This window comes from Scyliorhinus torazame, chromosome 5 (genome assembly GCF_047496885.1).
Source record: "Scyliorhinus torazame isolate Kashiwa2021f chromosome 5, sScyTor2.1, whole genome shotgun sequence".
NCBI classification, from domain to species: Eukaryota; Metazoa; Chordata; class Chondrichthyes; order Carcharhiniformes; family Scyliorhinidae; genus Scyliorhinus; species Scyliorhinus torazame.
The window spans coordinates 68,026,870-68,053,155 of record NC_092711.1 but is presented as its reverse complement, the minus strand read 5'-3'; the positions used below and the strand labels follow the sequence as shown (position 1 = coordinate 68,053,155).

Genomic DNA, 26,286 nt, shown 5'->3' with positions numbered 1-26,286 from the left:
AATAACAGCAAAAAGGATTTTTATTTAAATGATAAAATATTAAAACATGCTGCTGTGCAGAGAGACCTGGGTGTGCTAGTGCATGAGTCGCAAAAAGTTAGTTTACAGGTGCAACAGGTGATTAAGAAGGCAAAATTTGTCCTTCATTGCTAGAGGGATGGCGTTTAAGACGAGGGAGGTTCTGCTGCAATTGTATAAGGTGTTAGTGAGGCCACACCTGGAGTATTGTGTTCAGTTTTGGTCTCCTTACTTGAGAAAGGACGTACTAGCACTGGAGGGTGTGCAGAGGAGATTCACTAGGTTAATCCCAGAGCTGAAGGGGTTGGATTACGAGGAGAGGTTGAGTAGACTGGGACTGTACTCGGAATTTAGAAGGATGAGGGGGGGGGGATCTTAGAGAAACATATAAGATTATGAAGGGAATAGATAGGATAGATGCAGGCAGGTTGTTTCCACTGGCGGGTGAAAGCAGAACTAGGGGGCATAGCCTCAAAATAAGGGGAAGTAGATTTAGGACTAAGTTTAGGAGGAACTTCTTCACCCAAAGGGTTGTGACTCTATGGAATTCCTTGCCCAATGAAGCAGTAGAGGCTCCTTCATTAAATGTTTTTAAGATAAAGATAGATAGTTTATTGAAGAATAAAGGGATTAAGGGTTATGGTGTTCGGGCCGGAAAGTGGAGCTGAGTCCACAAAAGATCAGCCATGATCTCATTGAATGGTGGAGCAGGCTCGAGGGGCCAGATGGCCTACTCCTGCTTCTAGTTCGTATGTTCTTACGTTCTTAAGTAAATATACTGATGTTCAATATTGAATAATGAAACAAATATTGAGTAAAATTGGTGGAAATCTTCTGTAGGAAGATAAGAATGATGCATTAATGATTGAACAGAGAGCATTATTCCTTTAGATATTTCCTGAACAAATGCTAAAGTTCAATATAAGTTCTATATCTTATGGTCTTACAAGTTGAGACATCTGTTTTAAAGGAACAGCTGGCTTCATGTAGTAAGTAACCTGGCCTCCCAGCCAAACCATTGAAAGCTGCCACAAGACTGTGCAGTTGAACGTTGCACAGGTCCATTGGTACTGGTCTTCCAGCTGTTTCTGTAGCATGGAGGTTATCACATTCACCTAATGCGCAAAAGATGCCTGGTTCAAAACTGGCAGCAGCGTTTAATGCTTCTCATTTATGATGTGGAGATGCTGGCATTGGTCTGGGATGGGGACAGCAAGAAGTCTTACAACACCAGGTTAAAGACCAACAGGTTTGTTCAGAATCACTCGCTTTCGGAGTGCAGCTCCATCCTCAGGTGAATGAAGATGTGGGTTCCACAAACACGTATGTAGAAAAATTCAATGATGCAAAATGGTACTTTGAATGTGAGTCTTTGCAGGTAATTAAGTCTTTACAGGTCCATACGGTGCGGCTGGAGAGAGGGATAATCACAGGTTAAGAGGTGTGAATTGTCTCAAGCCAGGACAGTTGGTCGAATTTCGCAAGCACATGTAATGTAACATGAATCCAGGGTCCCAGTTGAGGCCATACTCATGTGCGGAACCTGGCTATCAGTTTCTGCTTTGCCATTCTGCGTTGTCGCGCGTCCTGAAGGCCGAACGCTTACCCGAAGATCAGAGGTTGAATGTCCTTGACTGCTGAAGTGTTCCCCGACTGGAAGGGAACATTCCTGCCTGGCAATTGTTGCGCGATCTCCGTTTGTCCGTTGTCGCAGCGTCTGCATGCTCTCACCAATGTACCACGCCTCGGGACATCCTTTGCTGCAGCGTATGAAGTAGATAACCTTGGCCGAGTCGCACCATTACACATGTTCTCACATGTAATGGTGGTACCCATGTTGATGATCTGGCACGTCTTGCAGAGGTTGCCATGGCAGGGTTGTGTGGTGTCATGATTGCTGTTCTCCTGAATTCTGGGTAATTTGCTGCAATCAATGGTCTGTTTGAGGTTGCGGGGTTGTTTGGAGGCAAGCAGTGTTGATGACCTTGGCAAGATGTTCGTCTTCATCGATAACGTGTTGAAGGCAAATGAGGCTCCGGGAGTTATTTCACAGACCCCAAGGACCTACAGCGAACCCAATGAGACAACCAGTGAACCGGAACAGCAGACTGAGAGATCTGTTGGACTTGAAGATCCAGCCAGCAGGAAGGACTGGCAAACCCCACCCATTGAAACAATCCGATCAGCTGATTCTGCTGCTCCTCTTCCACGAAACCACTCAGTAAAACTGCCTCGAAGACCTTTCTTGTCCAAATTCTGAACTCACATCTTTCTCCTCTTTTCCTGCTGTCTCCCATCATGCTCTCTCAGCGCTCATCTTCTCTGTGAGACTTACCCTTTGCTCCTATGACCCAATTCTCACTAAACTGTTTAACATCCAACTTCCACAATCATATAATTTACAGTGTAGAACAGGCCATTCGGCAATCGAGTCTGCACTGGCCCTTGGAAAGAGCACCCTTCTCAAGCCCACACCTCCACCCTCTCCCCATAGCCCAGTAACCCCACTTAACCCTTTTGGATACTAAGAGCAATTTAGCATGGCCACTCCACCAAACCTGCACATCCTCGGACTGGGGGAAAACCAGAGCACCCGGAGTAAACCCACGCAGACACGAGGAGAATGTGCAGACTCGCACAGACAGTGACCCAAGCGGGAAACAAACCTGGGACAGTGAAGCTGTGAAGCAACTGTGCTAACATCTGCTACCATGCTGCCCCTGATTTATTGGATTCAAGTTCAAATACAAGCCACGATGAAGCATCTGCCGTGGTGGGGTTTGAACCTGCATTCTCAGAGAATTGTGCTGGGTCTCAGGATTACTCATCCAGTGACAATGCCACTACACCATCACCTCCCCAGTCAAGCGCTTTGCAGGGCTTGTCCGGGATATGAGCCCGGAACCTCTCGCATTATGGAAACCCCCTAAGCGAAAATCATACGCCACGGTTTTAACGGTATCTCCGTGGAGTCAGTGTCTTTGTCCGTTTCCTCTTTAGACAATCAAGTGAAGCTTGGTCCTCACACAGAACACTGTCAGATCTTAATGTGATATTTGGTTTGTGTTTCCTGTCTGAAAATCCTCTCCTAATGCCCTGTAAAAGGAGTTTACAAAGGCCACACTATCAGTACAAGATAGAAATTCAGAACAGTTAATTCCAGTTTCTGCGGATTTTTCCTTTCTCTCTTCTGTCCCCAAAGCTGTAAATCTCCGTCCCACACACTCTCCCTCCTCCCTGGGCTGAAATCCAAATAAAGTATTCGATCATTATTTCTGTATCCTTTTACCAAAGTTATATAATTAGAGGTAAGAATATGCTTTATAAGTCACTTCATTCATTACTTGTGACAGACATTAATCTGAATGACCCTGACTGACCAATTAGAATAACAGAGGTGAACCTTGTGTCCAGAACTGACTGTGTGGAGATTTGATGAGCAATCGTGAAGGTAGTTTCTCCAAATCTTCCAGGGTTTCCTTTGTTCTTCCTCTCCCTCTCGAACTAAGTTATACCGGATATCAGACTCGGGGTCCATTCTGGTTCTCTTCCTGCTGACTAAATAACTTCAATCAAATATGGAGAAGACTGAATCCACTGTTCGGTCCCTGCTCCAATCTCCATTCCTGGCATACCAACTCCATCCCTCTCCCTGGCAACAGTCTGAGACTTAGCCAGTCTCTTTGTAAACTTCGTTTCATACTTGATCCAATATGAGCTTCTGACCTCATAGAATTTACAGTGCAGAAGGAGGCCATTTGGCCCATCGAGTCTGCACCAGCCCTTGGAAGGAGCACCCTAGCTAAGCCCACACCTCCATCTATCCCCATAACACACCCCTAACCTTTTTAGATACAAAGGCAATTTACCATCGTCACCTCCCGATTCGACAATTCCATTACACACCTGGCTGCTCCCCCACATTCTACCTCTGTAAACTTAAAGCCATCCAAAAGTCTGCTACCCGTGTCTTAATTCACAGCAAGTTCCTTTCCCCAATGATCCCTGTGCTCCGAGACATGCATTCACTCCCAGTCAATTCTCACCCTTGTTTTCAAATCCCTCCATGGCCTCATCTCTCCCTGTGTCTGTCATCTCCTCCAGCTCCACAACCCCCTGAGATATCTGCACAGCTCTGATCCTGGACTCTTGTACACCCCCGATTCTAATTACTCCGCCATGGTTTTCAGTTCCCTCAGCCCCAAACACTGAATTCCCTCCCTAAACATCCCCGTCTCCACCTCACTTACCTCCTTTAAGATTCTCTTTGAAACTCACCTCTTTGACCAAGTTTTTGGTCACCTGCCCTAATATCTCCTTTTGTGTCTGGGTGTCTCACTTTGTTTTATAATGTTCCTGTGAAGTAGACTGGGATTTATGATGTTAAAGGTGTTATATAAATAGAAGTTGTTGTTGTTGACTGTAACCCTGACCTCCTGTTTTACATCCCATTGGTTTCACAACAAACTCTATCTCTGATGTTTTGCCCCCTGCGGGTTTGCAGCCTCTATAAAGACGGCGGCCGTTAACTCAGGCCTGTCACCGGGAGCAGGCCGCAGCTGTCCCCCCGCTCGATGCAAACCCGGGCCCGGAAACTTCTTGGGCGTCATTCTCCGACCCCCCGCCGGGTCGGAGAATGGCCGTTGGCCGCCGTGAATCCCGCCCCCGCCGAAGTCTCCGGTACCGGAGATTGGGCGGGGGCGGGAATCGGGATGCGCCGGTTGGCGGGACATCCCGCCGTTGGGGGAGAATTTCGCCCCGATTGGGGTTTGCAGCCTCCACCGGATATCGGTCAAACCTCCCGGCCGCGTCCAGCATCGGCACTGCGCATGCTCCGGCTCACAAGGCCCAGGGACGATTGACGTCCAATAGGAAGAGAGGGGTGGGCCTGAAGGACCGGTGGGAGCAGCGGTTCCTCCGACCAGTCGGAGTGAATGAGGGGCGGGGCTGAGCCCGGTCTCCCACGTGTGCTGGAGCATGCGCAGCACCGATGACAACTCGTGATTCAGGCGGTCGGGTGGAAATCCTCAGCCGGTCAAATTCGGTCGGGTGAGTCCTGAGGGAGGGATGGAGCCGGCGGGATGGGTCGGGAGGCTTCATAAACACTCCGTGTAGCCCGAAGCCCCGAATACAAATCAACCGGCGAAAGCTGCTCGGGGTTTTCCCCGAGACAGGCCCGAGTGGACGAAGTGTGCGGCTGCGCGCAGGCGGAGGTAGCGAGAGTCGCGGCTTTGCTCCGCCTCCCATTCAGTCTGATTGGCTGGAGGACCAGCCGCTCTTGTTCGGTCTTCCAGTTCCACCTTCTCTTCCTATTGGTCCGAACCCGCCGTCAATCAATCCCTGGGCATTGGAGGCTGGAGCAAACCCTTCACAATCATTGTCAGCTCCCTGGTTTGCAGCTGCGGGGCTTCTCCCTCCCGGGAACAGGCCCAGGTTAACGGGCACCATCCTGCTTCAGACACTGGAGGATGGTTCACATCAGAGGATGGGGGAGGGGGACAAGAAATAAGAGCTTACACTTTGCACTCAAATCAACGAGGACTCTGATCTCTGGGAAGGAAGGAAACCCTGGCAGGTGGGCGGGGAGGATTCACAAACACCCGCTGGAGGCCCCAAACCTCCAATAAGACCCATTGATTTTATTGTCAGTCTGCAGACAGGAGCTGGAGAACTGAACCCAAGCAGAGGAGAGGGAGGGAGAAAACTGGCAGTGGAGGAAAGAAATGGTGAGGTGGGTTTGGATTTCAGCCCAGGGAGGAGGGAGAGTGTGTGGGACGGGGATTTACAGCTTTGGGGGAACAAGAGAGAAAAAAATGTTCCAGAGAAACTAGAATTGCCTGTTCAGAATTTCTATCCTGGACTGACAGTGATGGCTATTGTAAACTCCTTTTACAGGGGGTTAGAATTGGAGAAGTTACACATCATAAACTCAATCCAACAGAAAGGTTTGTCTCTTTGTGATTTCTATCCTGCATTGACAGTGATGACTTTTGTAACATGAGTCAATCTCAGGAAAGATTAAATGGAGAGGGGCCTTTTTTCTATCGAAAACAACAAATTAAGCAGTGGCCTGATAGAAATCTTTAAAATTATCATTAGTTTTGAGAGGGGCGATGTGAGAGTCCATCAATGACCATCAATAAACAACAAGTCATAAATACAAGATAGTTACAAATAAATCCAAGGGGGCAATTTGGACAAATTTATTTATCACAGGTTCAGAATGTGCAACTCATTACCATGGAAAGGAGTTGAGGAAAGTGCTGAGATGTTTTCAAAAGGAAATGGGGCAAGCACATGAGAGAAAACGGAATCGAAAGTCAGCTGAAAGGCTGAGACTTGATAGGTGTGACAGTCGAAGATGTGTGCCGAGTATGGACAGCAGCAGAATCTGTGACAGAATGGCCTGTTTGTGTCTTATATATTCACAGTAATTCAATGTAATCTCCTTTTACAGAATATTTGCAGATGCAAACATTATGTCAAGATCTGACAGAGTTACTTGATTCATCAGGACCGGCCTTTCAACGTGGAAGGAGAAATGTTTGTCTGTTTTGTCTTTGGGAAAAACCATTCAAAAATCACTGTGATTGGAAAAGCACCGAGACACCGACATCTAAGTAATTTTCCACAGTTATCTGGAACTGAGCTTTAACCAATCACACAGCACGAAATTAAATTGCAGCATTTACATCAGGGAGACACCGTACTCAGGCTTCAACAGATGATTCAAGTTGGAGAGACATAAGGACATTCGCACCAAAAGAATCAAGAAGCAGCAATTGGACATTCAGCCCCATGAGCCCGTTCCACCATTTAATAACATCATAGCTCATCTGACAATGACCTCAAATCTGCATCCCACCTACACCTGATAACTTGTTAATAACCATGGAGAAACCATGAAAATGTGGTGACTGTGGGATGGGATTCAATTACCTGTCTGAAATGCAAACTCATCGACGTATTCACACTGGGGAGAGACCATTCACCTGCTCCGTGTGTGCGAAGGGATTCACTCTGTCATCCCACCTCCTGACACACCAACTTGTTCATACTGATCAAAGACCTTTTAAATGTGCTGACTGTGAGAAGAGCTTTAAAAGCAGAAATAATTTACTGTTACACCAACGCACTCACACTGGGGAGAGGCCATTCACCTGTCTGGAATGTGGGAAGGGATTTAATGATTTGTCAAACCTCCGGGCTCACCATCAGGTTCACGCTGACCAGAGACCGTTTAAATGTGCTGACTGTGAGAAGAGTATAAAAGCAGAAAGAATTTACTGATACATCAACGCACTCACACTGGGGAGAGGCCATTCACATGCTCCTTGTGTGGGACGGGATTCACTCAGTCAACACTACTCGTGAGACACCAACTTGTTCATACTGATCAGAGACCTTTTAAATGTGCTGACTGTGAGAAGAACTTTAAAAGTAAAAAGAATTTACTGTCACATCAACGCACTCACACTGGGGAGAGGCCATTCACCTGTTCCGTGTGTGAGAAGAGATTCACATGTTCATCCGACCTTCTAATACACCAATTTGTTCACACTGATCAGAGACCTTTTAAATGTGCTGACTGTGAGAAGAGCTTTAAAAGTAAAAAGAATTTACTGTCACGTCAACATACTCACGCTGGGGAGAAGCCGTTCACCTGCTCCGTGTGTGGGAAGGGATTCACATGTTCATCCCAGCTTCTGAGACACCAGCGAGTTCACACTGGGGAGAGACCACACACTTGCCCCGTGTGTGAGAAGAAATTCACTCGGGCATCCTACCTGACTTTACACCAACTTGTTCACATTGATCAGAAACCTTTCAAATGTTCTGATTGTGAAAAGAGATTTAAAAGTAAACAAAATCTACTGAAACACCAGCGAGTTGACACTGAAACAGAATCATAGAATTTACAGTGCAGAAGGAGGGCATTCGGCCCATCGAGTGCACCGGCCCTTGCAAAGAGCACCTTAAATAAGCCGATAACTCCAACCTAACCCATAACCCCACGTCACCCTTTTGGACACTTAGGACAATTTAGCATGGCCAATCCATCTAACCTGCACATTTTTGGACTGTGGGGGGAAACGGGAGCACCCTGAGGAAACCCAAGCAGCCACTACGACAAAACGCAGACTCCACGCAGACTGTGACCCAACCTGTGAATCAAAACCTGGGTTGCTGGAGCTGTGAAACAACAGTGCTAACCACTGTGCTACTGTGTCACCCACATGTGGGACCGGTACTTGGGAGAGGTTGTTCAACTGCTCCGTGCGTGGGAGGAGATTCACTCAGTCAAACAGCCTGAACAGACATCAGCAAGTTCACAGGCAACAGCAGGGTGTGGATTCAGCTGTTGTTGCTGCTGTTAGTCACATCCAGGACTGAATGATGCCTGGACGTCTTTTTCCAGTGGGGCTCCACAGTTTCCGGTATATATCAATGATTTAGACTTAAATGTATGCACCAGGATTACACAAAAGTTGCTGATGTGTTTTAGACAATGAGAGAGAAAGCCATGGACTGGGTCAGGTGGACAGAAAAATGGTGACTGGAAATTTAGATAATGAGAGGTGAGGAACGCACTTCAGTTAACTCCCGATAAAAATAAGGTCACTTCAGGATAATGGAAAAAACTGATTGTTGGGGAAGCTGCAAATAATCCTTTTAAAAAAAATAAAATTCAGAGTACCCAATTATTCTTATTTTTTTTCCCAATTAAGGGCAATTTAGCCTGGCCAATCCACCTAACCTGCACATCTTTGGGTTGTGGGGGTGAAACCCATGCAGACACGTGGAGAATGTGCAAACTCCACACGGACAGTGACCCAAGGCCGGGATTCAAACCCGGGTCCTCAGTGCTGCAGTCCCAGTGCTAACCACTGCTCCACGTGCTGCCCTAGCTACAAATAATTCTAATAACTTTATTGAACAGTTCTCAAATGGAAAGGCACTTGACCACATTACAACTAAGGATCTGCAATAGACGTTTGATCCAGCAAGTCACATTTAGGGCAAGATTAGAAACAGGGCATTCATTTAAAGTGATCAGAAAAAGAAGCAATGCTGAGCAAGGCTTGGAGAGTGCGCAAAGAAGTGGCAGATGGAATACAAAGTGGAAAAGTGTGAGGTTATGGACTTTCAAAGGAGGCATAGACTATTTTCTAAATGGGGAAATGCTGAGGAAATCACAAGCACGAAGGGACTTAGGCGTCCTTGTTCAAGATTCTCTTCAGGTTAACGTGCAGGTTCAGTCGGCAGTTAGGAAGGCAAATGCAATGTATTCATGTCGAGAGGGCTAGAATACAAGACCAGGGATGTAATTCTGAGGCTGTATAAGGCTCTGATCAGACCCCATTTGGAGTATTATGAGCAGTTTTGGGCCCCGTATCTAAGGAAGGATGTGTTGGCCTTGGAAAGCGTCCAGAGGAGGTTTACAAGAATAATCCCTGGAATGAACAGCTTGTCGTATGAGGAACGGTTGAGGACACTGGGTCTGTACTCGTTGGGAGTTTAGAAGGATATGGGGGGATCTTATTAAAACTTACAAGATACTGCGAGGCCTGGGTAGAGTGGACATGGAGAAGATGTTTCCACTTGTTGGAAAAAGTAGAAGCAGTGGACACAATCCCAGACTAAAGGGCGATCCTTCAGAACAGAGTAAGAAGTCTTACAACACCAAGTTAAAGTCCAACAGGTTTGTTTCGACTCACCAGCTTTAGGGGCACAGTTCCTTCCTCAGGTGATGATGAAGAATTAAAACAGATGAGGAGGAATTTCTTCAGCCAGAGGGTGGTGAATCTGGGGAACTCTTTGCCACAGAATGCCGTGGAGGCCAAATCACTGAGTGTCTTTAAGATAGAGATAGATAGGTTCTTGATTAATAAGTGGATCAGCGGTTATGGGGAGAAGGCAGGGGAATGGAGATGAGAAAAATATCAGCCATGATTGAATGGTGGAGCAGATTTGATTGGCCGAGTGGCCTAATTCTGTTCCTATGATTTATGATGTGCTGTGCTGCATGTGGGATCATGAATGCACTGCTCGAAAATGTGGTGGAGGCAGATTCAATTGATGCTTTGAAAATAATTGGACAACTATCTGTGACTGTCAGATCAGCCATGACCTTATTAAATGGTGGAGCAGACTGGGCTGAATAGCCAACTCCAGCTCCTTTCTCATCTGTTCATATCCTTTGAGGAGAAAAATATCTGCAGAGTTCAGGGCCAATGACAGGGGATTGTGACTGTTGCAGAAAGTTGGCACAGATACAATTTGTTGAGTGCCTTTGTTTTGTGCTGTCATCTTTCTATGCCACTGTGTTATGAGGGACATGCAGTGCACCAATGCAAGAGAGGCAGATTGCTCCCTCGATATGGATTGGATTGGATTTTATTGTCACGTGCACCGAAGTACAGTGAAAAGTATTATTCTGCGAGCAGCTCAAACAGATCATTTTGTACATGAAAAGAAAGTAAACTAAAAGAAAATACATAATAGGGCAACACAAGGTACACAATGTAAATATATAGATAAAGGCATAGAGTGCAGCATACAGGAGTGTAGTATTAATCAGGTCAGTCCATAAGAGGGTTGTTTAGGAGTCTGGTAATAGCGGGGAAGAAGCTGTTTTGAATCTGTTTGTGCGTGTTCTCAGACTTTTATATCTCCTGCCCAATGGAAGAAGTTGGAAGAGTGAGTAAGCTGGGTGGGAGGAGTCTTTGATTATGCTGCCCGCTTTCCCAAGGTAGCGGGAGGTGTGGACAGAGTGAATGGATGGGAGGGAGGTTTGTGTGATGGACTGGGCTGTGTTCAGTACTCTCTGAAGTTTCTTGTGGTCTTGGGCCGAGCAGTTGCCATACCAGGCTGTGATGCAGCCCGATAGGATGCTTTCTATGGTGCATCTGTAAAAGTTGTCAGTGTGGACATGCCAAATTTCCTTAGTTTCCTGAAGAAGTATAGGCACTGTTGTGCTTTCTTGGTGGTGGCGTCGATGTGCGTGGACCAGGACAGATTTTTGGTGATGGAAACCCTGTGGCCCAGTGCAGGAGAGGCTGGTTGTTGGGCAGTGTGAGCTGAACATACATGGCTGGATAAAAACTAAGGCAGATGTCAAGACCCTTGGCGTGAAAACAGGTCTGGAAGGAGTGGGTCACTGAACCTGGGGACTTGCATTTTGCATGAATCGTGAGTGTGACCCAGTCACAATTATGAACAGTAAACAAACCTATCACTGGTTTGATGAGATGATTTACCGTGTCCCAGGTGTTGTAAATACTGTACATACTGTAGATCAGCCTGCTTACTGCCCATGTCTCAGTGATATCAGAATAATGTGCTTCGGTATTAAATAAAATATCCAAACCTCTCATTGTGCTTCATGCCCAGCATCTTGCCTAACTGTGGATCTTCTGTTTTACTAACTGGGAAAAAGAATCTTCCTGTTTACTAATTGCTCTATGGCAGCTGCATTACCCAGAATCCCCCGCGCTGCAGAAAGTCCCCGATCAGTGAGTGTACGAGGCCAGTGCGCAGGGGCAGTGTGGGTGTGTGCTCTGAGCATGCTCAGTGTCAGTCATGGTGAGAGAGTGAGGAGGAGCTGGGTTGAACACAACAGTGAGCTGTACCCCTATGAGAAGGGCATCTCCCAGTCTCTGTTTGACTCTCCTGCAGCTTCCTGTCATGGTTGAGTTGGACAAAGAACTCTCATCATTTGAGCTGGAAAAGGCCATTGATTGCTGAGCAAGCAGAAAGGTGCCCGGCAAGGATGGAATTCCAGCTGAACGGCTCACACACAGAAAGCCCCATCGACTGTCACACCTTCCTGCCCGCCCCTTTTGGGCTGTGAGACTGGTCCACGGAACATGTGTGATGCAATAAAAACAGCAGTGACAGAGGAGACAGCACCAACTACAGGGACATCTCACTCCTTCGAGTCAGGGGAAGACCATCACTTGGGTCATGTTTAAAAGATTCATCTACTTGCAGACTGAGTGTATCCAGAAGCACAGTGCGGTTTCTGTGCTGACAGATCTACAGTGAACATGATCTTCTCCACTCACCAGCTACAAGAGACGAGAACAATTGGGATTTGATCTAAAGTGTCAGTGCTGAGAAAGTGAAATGTTCTAATTACTGAGTGAAAGTAAACCTTTCAGTGTGAATCACAATTTACTGGTACAATTGGAAAAGGCACCAAAATGTTTCATTCACTGAAGATAAACTTCAGCCTTGAAGTTATGTTTCGGAGCTCACAAGCTGTGGGAACCTTTGGTGAATGTTTCCTCTTCCCTTTTGTAAACAAGCAGAGAAGTTAACCCTTTCCCCTGACAGCACGGCAACAATTTGAAATAAAGACTTGGACTTTTAAAGATTTGGCTTCATCCCATTTGTTGGCGTCATATTTCCGGCCGTGAGAATCATCGCGGGCGGGTTGGAAATTTGCCGGAATATTTGTTTTTATAATCCTAATTTTTATTGTCACAAGTAGTCTTACATTAACAATGCAATGAAGTTCCTGTGAAAAGTCCCTGGTCAGCACATTCCGGAGCCTGTTCAGGTACACAGAGGGAGAATTCAGAATTGTCATGTGAGAGTACCTTTAAGAACTGGGTGTTTATCAAATAGCTGTAGTGGATCTACCTTTAAGAACTGGGTGTTTATCAAATAGCTGCAGTGACGACAGACAGCCCAGCTCCATCCACACTCTGATATCACTGCAGCTATTTGATAAACACCCATTTCTTAAAGTTCCACACACTACAGCTATTTGATGTGGCGACTAGGGGCTTTTCACAGTAACTTCATTGCAGTGTTAATGTATGCCTGCTTGTGACAATAAACATTATTATATTATAAAGGGACAATTTAGCGTGGTCAATCCACCTGACCTGCACATCTTTGGACGGTGGAACAAAACTGGAGCACCCGGAGGAAACCCACACAACCTCTGGAGTTAATTGTGAACTTGTGGGTGGTCAGTAGGTTGGCAAACTTAATGATTCCCTCTCCGCACTGAGAGCAGATGAACAGCCTCTCCACAGTGTGAAGTCGCTGGTGTCTCTGCAGGGTGGATGACTGCGTGAATCCCTCTCCACACTCTGAATAGGTGAATGGTTTCTCTCCACTGTGCGTACGCTGGTGTGCAGTGAGATGCGAGAATCGTCTAAAGCCTGTCCCACAGTGTGAGCACCTGAATGGTCTCTCCTCGGTGTGAATACGTTGATGGTACATAAGTTCCTGGGAAGTTTTAAAACACTTCCCACAGTCTGGACATTTGAAACGTTTGTCATCAGTGTGAACCTGCTGGTGTGTCATCAGGTTGGCTGAAAAAATGAAACCCTTCCCACACACGGATCAGGTGAATAGTCTCTCCCCAGTGTGACTGCGCCGATGTGTCAGCAGATCGGATGACTGAGTGAATCCCTTTCCACACACAGAGCAGGTGAATGGTCTCCCCAGTGTGACTGCGCCGATGTGTCAACAGGTTGGACGACTGAGTGAATCCCTTTCCACAATTGGAGCAGGTGAATGGACTCTCTCCTGTGTGAGTGCGCTGGCGTGTCAGCAGTGTGGATGATTTCGTAAATCCTTTCCATTAGCACTCTTTCCCCTTGGTTTCTGTGGCCATTAGCACCCGGTTTCCCTGGGTTTCTGTGCCTATGACTCATTTTTCATTCTTACTCCACAGTATAAATATTTCCCACTATCTCTTTGTCTGTTCGCTTTGACAAAGAGTTATCGGACTTGAAACATTAGCTATTTTCTCTCCTTATAGATGATGCCAGACCTGCTGAGATTTTCCAGCATTTTCTCTTTTGCGTGCTGTTAGGTAATTTTGTCATTCTGAATTCTCCCTCTGTGTACCCGAACAGGCGCCGGAATGTGGTGACTAGGGGATTTTCACAGTAACTTAATTGCAGTGTTAATGTAAGCCTACTTGTGACAATAAAGATTAATTTAAAAAAGTGTTGCAAATCTTGCAATAGGCCTGTAGTTTGATTTGTCGGACCAACGAGTCCTGACTCAGGGATAACCAGAGATAAAAGTAGAAAATGCCAGAAATACTAAGGACATTTGGGAGCATCTTTCAATTGAGCAACAGAGTTAAGTACGACGGTCTGTGCACTGATGCAGTGCAGGTCTGATGGAAAGTCATAGTCCTGAATCCTGAACTACGTTGGGTTCTGCACAGACACAATGTTTCTCATGCCACAGACACTACCAGATCTGGTGAAATTCCAGAGTTTTCTGTTCTCATTTCAGATTAACAACACTTTTTTTTCTCTAACTGTGGATGTTTGATCGTATAGAACTTATCAGAAGAGTTTCCTGGTCAGTAGAAAGGACAAAGACAGTATATATTCCCATCAGCTACTTTGTAAAATTATTAATTTTCTCTAGTTTTCAAGATTGACAATTGCTGGTCTGATAAAATTGCTGACTTATGGAAATTTCTGAACTGCTTAAAATCAAACAAAGGCTAACAGCTCACACCTCCTGGAATGTAACACTGTTGGCATCGTATAAATGTTCCAGCCAAGTCAACATAACGGTTCAACAAACCAGATGCCTGCCTCAGCCAGCTATGACAGTCAGATATTTGTGACTGCTATTCACCAATCTGGGGTTTATGGTCCGATCACTACCTTCTCCAAAGCACAATAGCTTCAATCAGGGGCCTTATTCGCCGAATCATTCAATGAGAAACAACCTGTCACATGACCGAGGATTGAGCTGTCTGAATTCCTTTAATTATACAGCTTTTGGATCTTTTGTCAGTCTTAATAATAACAATAATCTTTATTAGAGTCACAGGTAGGCTTAGATTCACACTGCAATGAAGTTAGTGTGAAAAGCCCCGAGTCACCACACTACGTTGCCTGTTCGGGTACATTGAGCGAGAATTAAAAATGTCCAATTCACCAACAATTTGAACTCCAACAAGAACCAAGATTCCAGGCAGCCACTTGTTTCTATCTACTATTTTCCATCGTACGTGTAGCAGCAGAATGAGCCCATGCCCAAGTTGGTAATAGCCTGCCCCTCATCTACACTGTGAACTACTGGAACATTCGAACTTGCAGATTCAAGATTAATTTAACTCTATGTATCTTCTCCCATCATGGAAGTCTTCACTTCTGGAAAGGCGGCTCAGTCAGCCAACTACCCTCTGAAGAAATATGACATCAAATTTTTAATCTGGACTGAGAACCTACGTAAAAACATGTTTTTATTGTGATCTTGCTCTTTTTTCCCTTTATCTCTCTTTTATTGCATGAGAGCAAAAGGGACAGATATTGCGAAACCCCTTTCCTGTATTTTGTGTGTCTGAAATAAAATAACCATTTAATTTTATTTTATCTTGTTTTTGCTGTGTGAGTTAGAGTCATAGTCATAGAGTTTTGCAGCACAGAAAGAGGCCCTTCGGCCCATCATTTCTGCAGCAGCCATCAAGCACCTATCTATTCTAATCCCATTTTCCAAGTCATCATCTAAATGATTCTTAAAGTTGTGAATGTTCCCACTCCTACCAACCTTTCAGGCAGCATGTTCCAGATTCTCACCACCCTCGGCATGAAAATCTTTTCCTCAAATACCCTCTAAACCTCCTGCCGATTTCCTTAAATCTGTATCTCCTCCACTCAGTGGAAAAACTTCTTTCTCTCTATCGTATCTATGTCCTTCATACTTTTGTACATCTCAACAGGTCCCACCTCAGCCTTCTCTGCTCTACGTTATTCATAGAGAATTGGAACACTCCAAAATTAAGTGTTAGGGAAAATATACCACTACTTATAAAGAGGGGAATCAAAAATCAAAATCGTCTTACAGTTTACAGATGCAACCTCAAACGAACCATTGTTTGCAGCAAACTACCCAGTCTTCAGAACAGCGACCACGACACCACACAACCCTGTCATGGCAATCTCTGCAAGACGTGCCAGATCATCGACATGGATACCACTATTACACGTGAGAACACCACCCACCAGGTACGCGGTACATACTCATGCGACTCGGCCAACGTTGTCTACCTCATACGCTGCAGGAAAGGATGTCCCGAAGCGTGGTACATTGGCGAGACCATGCAGACGCTGCGACAACGAATGAACGGACATCGCGCAACAATCACCAGGCAGGAATGTTCCCTTCCAGTCGGGGAACACTTCAGCAGTCAAGGGCATTCAGCCTCTGATCTCCGGGTAAGCGTTCTCCAAGGCGGCCTTCAGGACCCGCGACAACGCAGAATCGCCGAGCAGAAACTTATAGCCAAGTTCTGCACACATGAGTGCGGCCTCAACCGGGACCTGGGATTCATGTCACATTACATTCATCCCCCACCATCTGGCCTGCGAAATCCTACCAACTGTCCTGGCTTGATACAATTCACACCTCTTTAACCTGGGGTTACCCCATCTCTGGATCTGTAAAGATTTAATCACCTGCTAATGCTCGCATTCCAAGCATTGTTTGGCATCTTTGAATTTGTCTATATATGTGTTTCTGGAACAGACCTCTTCATTCACCTGAGGAAGGAGCAGCGCTCCGAAAGCTAGTGACATCGAAACAAACCTGTTGGACTTTAACCTGGTGTTGTAAGACTTCGTACTGTGCTCACCCCAGTCCAACGCCGGCATCTCCACATCAAGTTTACAGATGGGTAGTGAGAGGATAAATCAAGACCATTTAAACGAATTACCCTCCTGCCTGTAACAAGGGTCTGAGATCCCAATGTGAGTTGGAAACTCATGGGTAAAATCGCACCATGAGAAGATCGTTCACCTTCTTAATTGCTACATTTTACTGACAAGATGGGGTTTAATTGTTCTGTGTATGGGAAGAAAAAACATTGTTTGCAACACCTACATACACTCCTGTGAGTTCAGATCTGTCAGTGTTTATTCTGTTGTTAATTACACCAGAGCAGAACTATGGCGACTGCACTTACATTGTCATGTTAATTGACTTAATAATTTCATATCTTGACCCCCTAGCTCCAAGGAAACATAATTTTTGATTCTACTAAATTGTCCCACAATTAATTGCAGGTGTCCCAGCATTCACTGGGCAGTAGAACGTGCTCTCTCCTCAATGCACGAGCATCCCGCGCAGGCGCTACATTGTGTTACGGGAACATGCGCAATGCGGTTTCTAACGGGAGCATGCGCAGTACGCTCTGTTCCTCGTGCTGTTGGAAGGTGCTGAAAAATGTCGAGTGCGGGAGAGTAAATGGAGCCGGTGAGTGGAGAGGAAGAGAGGCGGCAGACTGGGAGGCGAGGCTTCATAAACGTCCAGAAGAGGCCTGAAACCGGAAATAAGAAGCTTCTGATGCCGTGGATGCAGTAATGAGGCGGTGGTAACTGCGGCCCGGGGCCTCCCCATGGAGACGGGACCGAGTTAGCGGCCGCCATTTTATAGGGGGCAGTGTGTAACACGGCGCATGCGCGGTCATACCTGTGTCAGAATCCTGGACCAATGCCCAACATTTGTCAGGGCACCAGACAAGAAACCCAAATACTCTTACAATTTGTAAAACTGCGAGGAAAGGATACTTTACCCCAGGAGTGATGACTGCCCAGTTAGTATCTGTCGTGTTGGGTGTTCCGATGCATAAATGATCCAACACGGCTGTAGATGGTACAACTCTGTTTTATTGTCTTAAACAACGACAACTACTAACTGCTGGTTTGGGTATGAGCTTCACCAGCTAACCTGTGGACCCAGCCCTATCAATATCTTAGTGAGGCACTCAGCACATGGTCTATGTCTGAGTGGCACGCTGTGAGTTCTGTGCTCTGAGCTATCTCCTGGTAGAATGAGCGGGAACTGTGGTGTTCCCTGTTTTATAGTGCGTGTGCTCTCACTGGTGATTGGCTGCGATGTTATGTGTGTGCTGGTTGGTCCAACTACCTGTCCATCAGTGTGTGTGTGATTGCACCATGATATGCTGATGTGGATATCATGACATTCCCCCCTTTCACAAGGACATGTGCCTACATGCTAATAAATAGAAATGTGTACTGAGTGCATCTGAGTATGTGTGTGCAATATTTACAACATGTACATGAGGCTAAACTGTATACAGAGGAAGGTGTCAGGTGCAACAAAGCAACGAGGTTGTACCAATAACAGAACAAATGCAATCAGCAAACGACGAGAGAAAACTTCTTGAACAATGAACGACAAGAAAAGAAACGCATTAACAGTACTGTAAAACAATTCAGTGAGTCCAATGTGCTAACAGGCTCATAAGTCAAGTCTCTCAGGTGGGCGACAAATTTGGTTTGACAGCCTCAAGGGTGGGTCAGGATCCACCGGCTGAGGAATGGGCCTGGCCACAGGCGAAAGAGGAAGAGGCAGAGTGGCAGGAAGCTCCACAAAGTCGACATCAGGGACAACAGGAGGGCGTGGCACCGGTGCATGATCTCGTAGCGAGCGCGGAACCAGACGAAGGGCCCACCGATTACGGCGGCGAATGGAGCCATCAGGCATGCGAACCAGGAAGGAGCGGGAAGCCACGTGGTGGAGAACCTCAGCGGTTGTCGACCAGCCACCCTCCGGTAGGTGTATGCGTACGTTGTCTCCAGGCGCCAGGGCAGGAAGATCAGTCGCCCGAGCGGCATGTGCCACCTTCTGCTGAGCACGCTGTTGTTGCGTCCTTCGCAGTACTGGAGCATGTTCGGGGTCAGGAACATGAATGGATGGCACAGTGGTCCTGAGGGTGCGACCCATCAACAGCTGGTCTGGCGAGAGGCCCGTGGACAATGGGGCCAAGCGATAGGCCAGCAGGGCTAAACAGAAGTCAGATCCGGCATCAGCAGCCTTGCAGAGGAGCTGCTTCACAATGTGGACGCCCTTTTCCGCCTTGCCATTCGACTGAGGATGCAAGGGACTGGACGTCACGTGTGTGAAGTTGTATGAAGTGGCAAAGGAAGACCATTCTTGGCTCGCAAAGCAAGGCCCGTTGTCAGACATGACGGTGAGGGGAATTCCATGGCGAGCAAAGTTTTCTTTGCATGCCCGGATGACAGCTGATGATGTCATGTCGTGCATGCGTATGACCTCCGGATAACTTGAGAAGTCGTCAATCAGAATAATGTAGTCCCTGCCGAGCCCACCTTCGCCCAGGGAGACGTGACCAACTCATGGGGCTGAAGTGTCTCAGGGGGTTGCGCCGGCTGAAACCTTTGGCATGTGGGGCAGTTGAGCACCATGTTGGCGATGTCGTCGCTGATGCCCGGCCAGTACACAGCCTTTCGGGCCCTCCGCCTGCACTTTTCAACTCCGAGATGGCCTTCGGCAGTTGTTCGAGGACAAGCCGGTGCATGCTGTGTGGGATCATGATCGGGTCCAACTTCAAGAGGACACCATCAATAACGGCCAAGTCGTCCCGGACATTGTAAAATTGTGGGCACTGCCCCTTGAGCCACCCTTCCGTCATGTGGCGAATTACACGCTGTAGAAGGGGGTCAGCCACAGTCTCACGGCGCATGTGGGCCAGACGTGTGTCAGTGGCCGGCAGATTGGCCGATGTGAAGGCTACTTGTGCGTCGACCTGACAAACGAACCCCTCCGAGTCGGGTGGTGTGTTAACCGCCCTGGACAGAGCATCTGCGATGATGAGATCCTTCCCAGTGGTGTATACAAGTTGGATGTCGTACCCCCAGAGCTTGAGCAGAATGCGCTGGAGGTGAGAGGTCATATCATTGAGGTCCCTCTGAATGATGCCGACCAGGGGGCGATGGTCGGTCTCCACAGTGAAATGCGGAAGACCATATACATAATCGTGAAATTTGTTGATGCCAGTCAACAGGCCTAGGCACTCCTTCTCAATCTGCGCATGGCGCTGTTCTGTGGGGGTCATGGCCCGCAACGCATAGGCGACCGGGGCCCATGGTGTAGTATCCCGTTGCAGGAGTACCGCCCCAATGCCAGACTGGCTGGCGTCAGTTGAGATCTTTGTTTCCCGTGTGGTATCGAAAAACGCCAGTACCGGGGGCGGTGGTGAGCTGGACCTTGAGCTCCTCCCATTCATTCTGGTGTGCGGGCAGCCACTGGAATTCCGTTGTCTTTTTGACCAGGTGGCGAAGAGCAGTCGTGTGCAAAGCAAGGTTAGGAATGAACTTCCCCAGGAAGTTGACCATCCCGAGAAAGCGCAGCACTGCCTTCTTGTCTGACGGCTGCTGCGATGGCTGCCACTTTGTCGGCATCTGGCTGCACACCCGACCGGGAGATGTGGTCCCCCAAAAATTTTAGCTCAGTCTGGCCAAAAGAGCACTTGGCTCGGTTGAGGCGCAGGCCCTGATCTCGTATCCGTGCAAAGACACGCTGGAGACGGCTGATGTGCTCCTGTGGTGTGGTGGACCAGATGATAACGTTGTCTACGTAGACGCGAACCCCTTCGATGCCCTCCATCATCTGTTCCATAATGCGGTGGAACACCTCGGAGGCCGAGATGATGCCGTTACGGCATCCTATTGTAGCAGTATCTGCCAAATGGAGTGTTGAAAGTGCACAGCTTCCTGCTGGACTGATCCAATTGAATCTGCCAAAAACCCTTTGAGGCATCAAGTTTGGTGAATATTTTTGCCCGAGCCATTTCACTCGTGATTTCTTCTCGTTTGGGTATGGGGTAGTGTTCCCTCATAATGTTGTTATTCAAATCTTTTGGTTCGATACAGATCCGGAGCTCGCCGGAGGGCTTCTTGACGCACACCATGGAGCTGACCCATGGCGTTGGCTCCGTGACCCGGGAAAGCACTCCTTGGTCCTGCAGGTCCTACAGCTGCTGCTTGAGGCGGTCCTTGAGTGGTGCTGGGCACCTCCGAAGTGTGTGAATGACCGGGGTGGCGTGCGGTTTGAGCCGTATTCTGTACGTGTAGGGCAGTGTGCCCATGCCCTCGAAAACCTCATGGTTGTGCGCGAGGAGTGGGTGGAGCTGCGCCCTAAAGTCTGCATCCGGGAAATCAGATGTGCCTTCTGGAGACAGAGTGTGTACCCGCTGAACAAGGTGCAGGATCTTGCACGCCTGTGTGCCTGATGCAGAGTCCTTCGAGGATCCAACGATTTCAAATGATAATGTGGCTTTGTGTGAGTTGTGTGTAACCTCGAGCTGGCAGGACCCCGTGGCCGGGATGACGTTTCCATTGTAGTCAACCAGCTGACAGTGGAATGGCAGAATCGGTGGTTTGACCTTCAGGGTCTGGAAGGCTGACCACGCGGGGAGTTTAGCGGAGGCACCAGTGTCCAGGTGAAATGTGATGTGTGATCGGTTGACTGTTAGGGTGGCACACCACTCATTGCCCGGATCAATGCTGTGCACTGGCAGCGGCTGGTGGTTCCGACTTGGGGACATCCGGTTCTTGTGGATTACCGCAACGCGGAAGGGCCCCCTGTCTTCGGTATCGCTGGTCTGCATACTATCAGGATATGACTCAGTGTAGGGGGGCTGAATCATCCGCACGTCCCTGCAAGGCTGGCGGAATTGTTGGGAGTTGGCAGGTTGAGCTGCTCGACAGCAGGCAGCGTAGTGGCCCATCCTGCCACAGCAGAGGCATTGTCGCGCTTTGGCCAGACATTGCCACTTTAAGTGGGCGGAGCCACAGTTGCCGCACGTTGTGACATCATGGCGTTCATTGCGTCACTGCGCATGCACGGTGCGGTCCTGCATAGAGAGCACCTGCACATCACGTCCCTCTGCGTCATGTCCCCTCTTTTGGCACATACAAGCGCGGGAGGCCTCGGAAAGCGTGCGAAATGGCTGCCCTCGTCGGGGCCGCGGGCCGGGTGGAACTCGATCGACTGGACCTGCTCCACCTCGTAGGACCGGTGCCGGGCCGTTTCGGCCGCCTGGATTTGGGAGTACCGGCTGGTCGCGATCTCATGGCGGTCACAGGTCTCGATGGCAGTCGCTAGGGTGAGGCGCTTTATTTTAAGGCGCTGCTGGCGTAGGGTGTCCGAGATGACCCCAAAAACTATCTGATCCCGTATCATGGAGTCGGAGGTGGCCTCATAGCTGCAGGACTGCGCGAGGATACGGAGGTGTGTCAAGTAAGATTGGAAAGGCTGCTGCTGGAAGAGGTACCTCTCGGAGCTCTCATTGACTTCCACGCTGAAGTGTTCCTCGAACTTCAGAAGTACCGTCTTATATTTTGTCTTGTCCTCGCCTTCTGCGAATGCCAGGGAGTTGTAGATGTGGATGGCGTGTTGCCCCGCCATGGAGAGGAGGAGGACGATCTTCCTGGTGTCCGATGCATTCTCCCTGTCTATGGCTTCTAGGAAGAGCTGGAAGCGCTGTTTAAACAGCTTCCAGTTGACGCCAAGATTTCCAGCGATTCGGAGCGGCTGCAGCGGGCTGATGTTTTCCATGGAGCAGGATGGCGGATTTCTGAAAGGGTGCAGGTAGGTCTCACAGTCGCTGGTTAGCTTCCACTACTGGTATCATGTCGTGTTGGGTGTTCCGATCCACAAATGATCCAACACGGCTGTAGATGGTACAACTCTGTTTTATTGTCTTAAACAATGACAACTACTAACTGCTGGTTTGGGTATGTGCTTCACCAGCTAACCTGTGGACCCAGCCCTATCAATATCTTAGTGAGGCACTCAGCACATGGTCTATGTCTGAGTGGCACGCTGTGAGCTCTGTGCTATCTCCTGGTAGAATGAGCGGGAACTGTGGTGTTCCCTGTTTTATAGTGCGTGTGCTCTCACTGGTGATTGGCTGCGATGTTATGTGTGTGCTGGTTGGTCCAACTACCTGTCCATCAGTGTGTGTGTGATTGCACCATGATATGCTGATGTGGATATCATGACAGTATATTTTATGTTATAACAAACTTTAATTTAAACACAGAACTAACCACACTTAACATGAAAGAAAATAGCTTTCCAATTATCAGTTAAACAGTTCTTACAGGCGGCACATTGGCACAGTGGTTAGCACTGCTGCCTTACGGCGCTGAGGACCCGGGTTTGATCCTGGCCCCTGTACGTGTGAAGTTTGTACATTCTGCATGGGTCTCACCCCCACAACCCACAGATGTGCAGGGTATGTGAATTGGCCGCACTAAATTGCCCCTTAAAAAATGACGGTCTTCCGAGATTCCAGTTTGTGTTTCAGTGTCTCCCCATCTTTATTCCGCGGTCCTTCTTTAAACTGGTCAATAAGGTGATCACAGGCTTTGTATGGGCGGGTAAGACCCTGCGAGTAAAAAAGGGGATGCTGGAGCGGGGGTGGGCTGGCGCTGCCGAACTTTAGTAATTATTGGACGACGAATATAGTCATGATTAGGAAGTGGGTGGTGGGGAGAGGGTCGGTATCAGAGCGAGTAGAAAAAAATAATTGGGTACTCCAAATTTAAATAAAAGTTCTTAAAACAGAAGGAAAAACCTAAACTTAAGCCTTACACCTTCACTAACTCCAAGTAAGCAACACCAATATCAAATACTTCTGTCTTGTCAGAAGCTCCTGCTCATCTTTACAGCATCTGGCAAAACTGCTGTTCAACTTAAAATTCCGAGCAGACTGCAACTGTTCTGAAACTGCATAACTACAGACACACCTGGCTCCTCCCATTAATTGCATTATCTGTATCCGACTATGTTCCATGACCTTGTCTAGCATGGACAAAAAACACACCCCAATATATTATCGGCACTCCAGGGAATCTCTAGAAATCATAACAATGTTACATTAGGCATCTCTATGAAAACACGTAAATGGTTAGAATGAATAATGACTTCACAACTTCTTAATTGCAGCTTTAGCAGACACACAGTCTGGACCTTAACCAAGGTCATTTAATAATATTACTGCAACAAGTAAAAACCCAGGCTTTTAAAAACCTTACTGCACCAGATATAAAATACAATATATATACCAATTTCTTACATTGATCACACATGTAAGCAGGAGGAGAGAATGTTATGAATTTCTATCCTGGACTGACCATGATGGATTTTGGAAATATCTTTTATCGGGATTGGAAGGGGAGGATTTATACACAGCAAACTCAAACTAGGTGAAATGTTTGTTTTTTCTCAATTTCTCTCCTGGACTGACAATGATGGATTTTGTTAAAATTATTTTACATATTTTTAGATGCAGCATATTGACAGATGGGAAACTCAAACCAAACATCACTCAGTTGAGTCAAGTCACTCATTCATCAGGACCTGAATATCTTCAGCCTTTGATTGTAGAAGCTATAATTAACTGGGGAAAACCAACATTAGTGGTGTAAGAATGGACCTGACCCTGGTAAATTGGAGTCAAAAGGTGGCAGGGGAAACTGTAACTGAGCAATGGGCTGCCGATAAAGAAGAGTTCAATCAGAGTAAAGGAATATCTGACGAAGGAGATAGAGATACAGATAAGAAGAAAAGTGTGCTTATTAGGATCAGCAATGGCGAACAATCAAGAGTGTGGGATAGATGATGGAAAACATTCAAAACGTGCATGGGAGAGCGGGGATTTGATAAAGTTATGGAAAATATTAAGAGGGATTGATAAACGTAGGCCAAATGTTCCCCCATGTGGGGCAATCTAGAACGAGAGGTCACAGATATAGGTTGAGAGGCGGTAAATTTAAAACTGAGATGAGGAGGAAATACTTCTCGCAGTGGGTGGTGAATTTGCAGTGCGGTGGAGTCTGAGTCATTAAATGGTTTCAATTTTAATTTATGGGATCTTAACCTGTCGAACTACGCCAAGTTTGGGGGAAGCTTAGTTGATGAATCAAGTCCTGGCGCAATACGACAAGTTGTAATATTTGTAATATTTGTAGACTATGTCAAGTTGTTCGATTCCTTGTATTATTCGACTGTGTATAGTTGAAGGAATTTATATCATCTCTGCTATTCGGTTATCAGTAGCACTTTGCGAATACTGGAACTCAGCAGACATTTGTAGTATAAACTTCTCAGGTGCCAAAAAAGAATTGTTTTATTTGTAGTCGCTTGATTACAATTTGAAAGTCATTTAAAAGGCAATTCGCCGCTACCGATCTCACCTAAAACGTTTACCACGAACCCGGTGGTGGCGGCAACATTGAATATCTGGGGACAGTGGAGGCGACAGAGAGGGGTGCGGGGAGCCCTGGTGGGGTCCCCAATCAGGAACAACCATAGGTTCGCCCCAGGAAGAATGGATGGAGGATTTCAGAGCTGGTTCCAGTTGGGAATTAGGAGGGTGGGAGATTTATTTATAGATGGGACTTTTGCGAGCTTGGGAGCATTGGAGGAAAAGTATAAGTTGCCCCGGGGAAATTTCTTGAGATATATGCAGGTGAGGGCATTTACTAGACAACAGGTGAGGGAATTTCCATTGCTCCCGACACAGGGGATACAGGACAGGGTGCTTTCAGGGGTGTGGGTCGGAGAGGGCAAGGTGTCAGAGATTTACCGAGAGATGAGGGAAGAGGGGGAGGAGTCGGTGGGCGAACTAAAAGGAAAGTGGGAAGAAGAACTAGGGGAGGAGATAGAGGAGGGTATGTGGGCTGATGCCCTAAGCAGGGTAAATTCCTCTTCCTCATGCGCCAGGCTTAGCCTGATTCAATTTAAGGTGCTACATCGAGCACACATAACGGGAGCAAGATTGAGCAGGTTCTTTGGAGTGGAGGACAAATGTGGGAGGTGTGGCGGGAGCCCGGCAAACCACGCACATATGTTTTGGGCATGCCCGGCACTGGAAGGGTATTGGAAGGGAGTGACGGGAGTGATTTCGCGGGTGGTGAAGGCCCGGGTCAAACCAGGCTGGGGGTTAGCTCTATTTGGAGTTGCGGAAGAGTCGGGAGTGCAGGAGGCGAAAGAGGCCGACGTTGTGGCCTTTGCGTCCCTAGTAGCCCGGCGCAGGATCCTACTCATGTGGAAGGAGGCGAAACCCCCCGGACTGGAGGCCTGGGTAAATGATATGGCGGGGTTCATTAAACTGGAGCAGATAAAGTTTGCCCTGAGAGGATCGGCTCAAGGGTTCACCAGGCGGTGGCAGCCATTTCTCGACTACCTAGGGGAACGTTAGAGGGAAGACAGATGACCAGCAGCAGCAACCCAGGGGGAGGGGGGGGGGGGGAGGGGGGGTTTAGTTTAGGTCAAAGATAAAGGGGTTTTGGTACTTGTGTATTGTTTAAAATTTCTGTATTGTTATTGTTGCGTTTGCTTTGTAAGAGGGGAAAAATTGTTGTTTGGGAAAAAATTTTCAATAAAACATTTATAAAAAAAAAATAAAAAAAAAATAAAAGGCAATTCGTAGACAATTCG

General features: G+C 47.4%; 1 protein-coding gene and 1 long non-coding RNA gene across 2 annotated transcripts in view; one reads left to right on the top strand and one right to left on the bottom strand.

The window, feature by feature from the left end:
- The window catches only part of LOC140418237 (uncharacterized), a 148,694-nt gene that overhangs the window by 91,851 nt on the left and 30,557 nt on the right, over positions 1-26,286 (bottom strand). The window lies entirely within an intron of this gene.
- Positions 4,667-12,395, top strand: LOC140418248 (uncharacterized). Its single transcript, XR_011944887.1, has 2 exons — positions 4,667-5,067; positions 6,476-12,395. It is a non-coding gene; the product is annotated as an uncharacterized lncRNA (long non-coding RNA).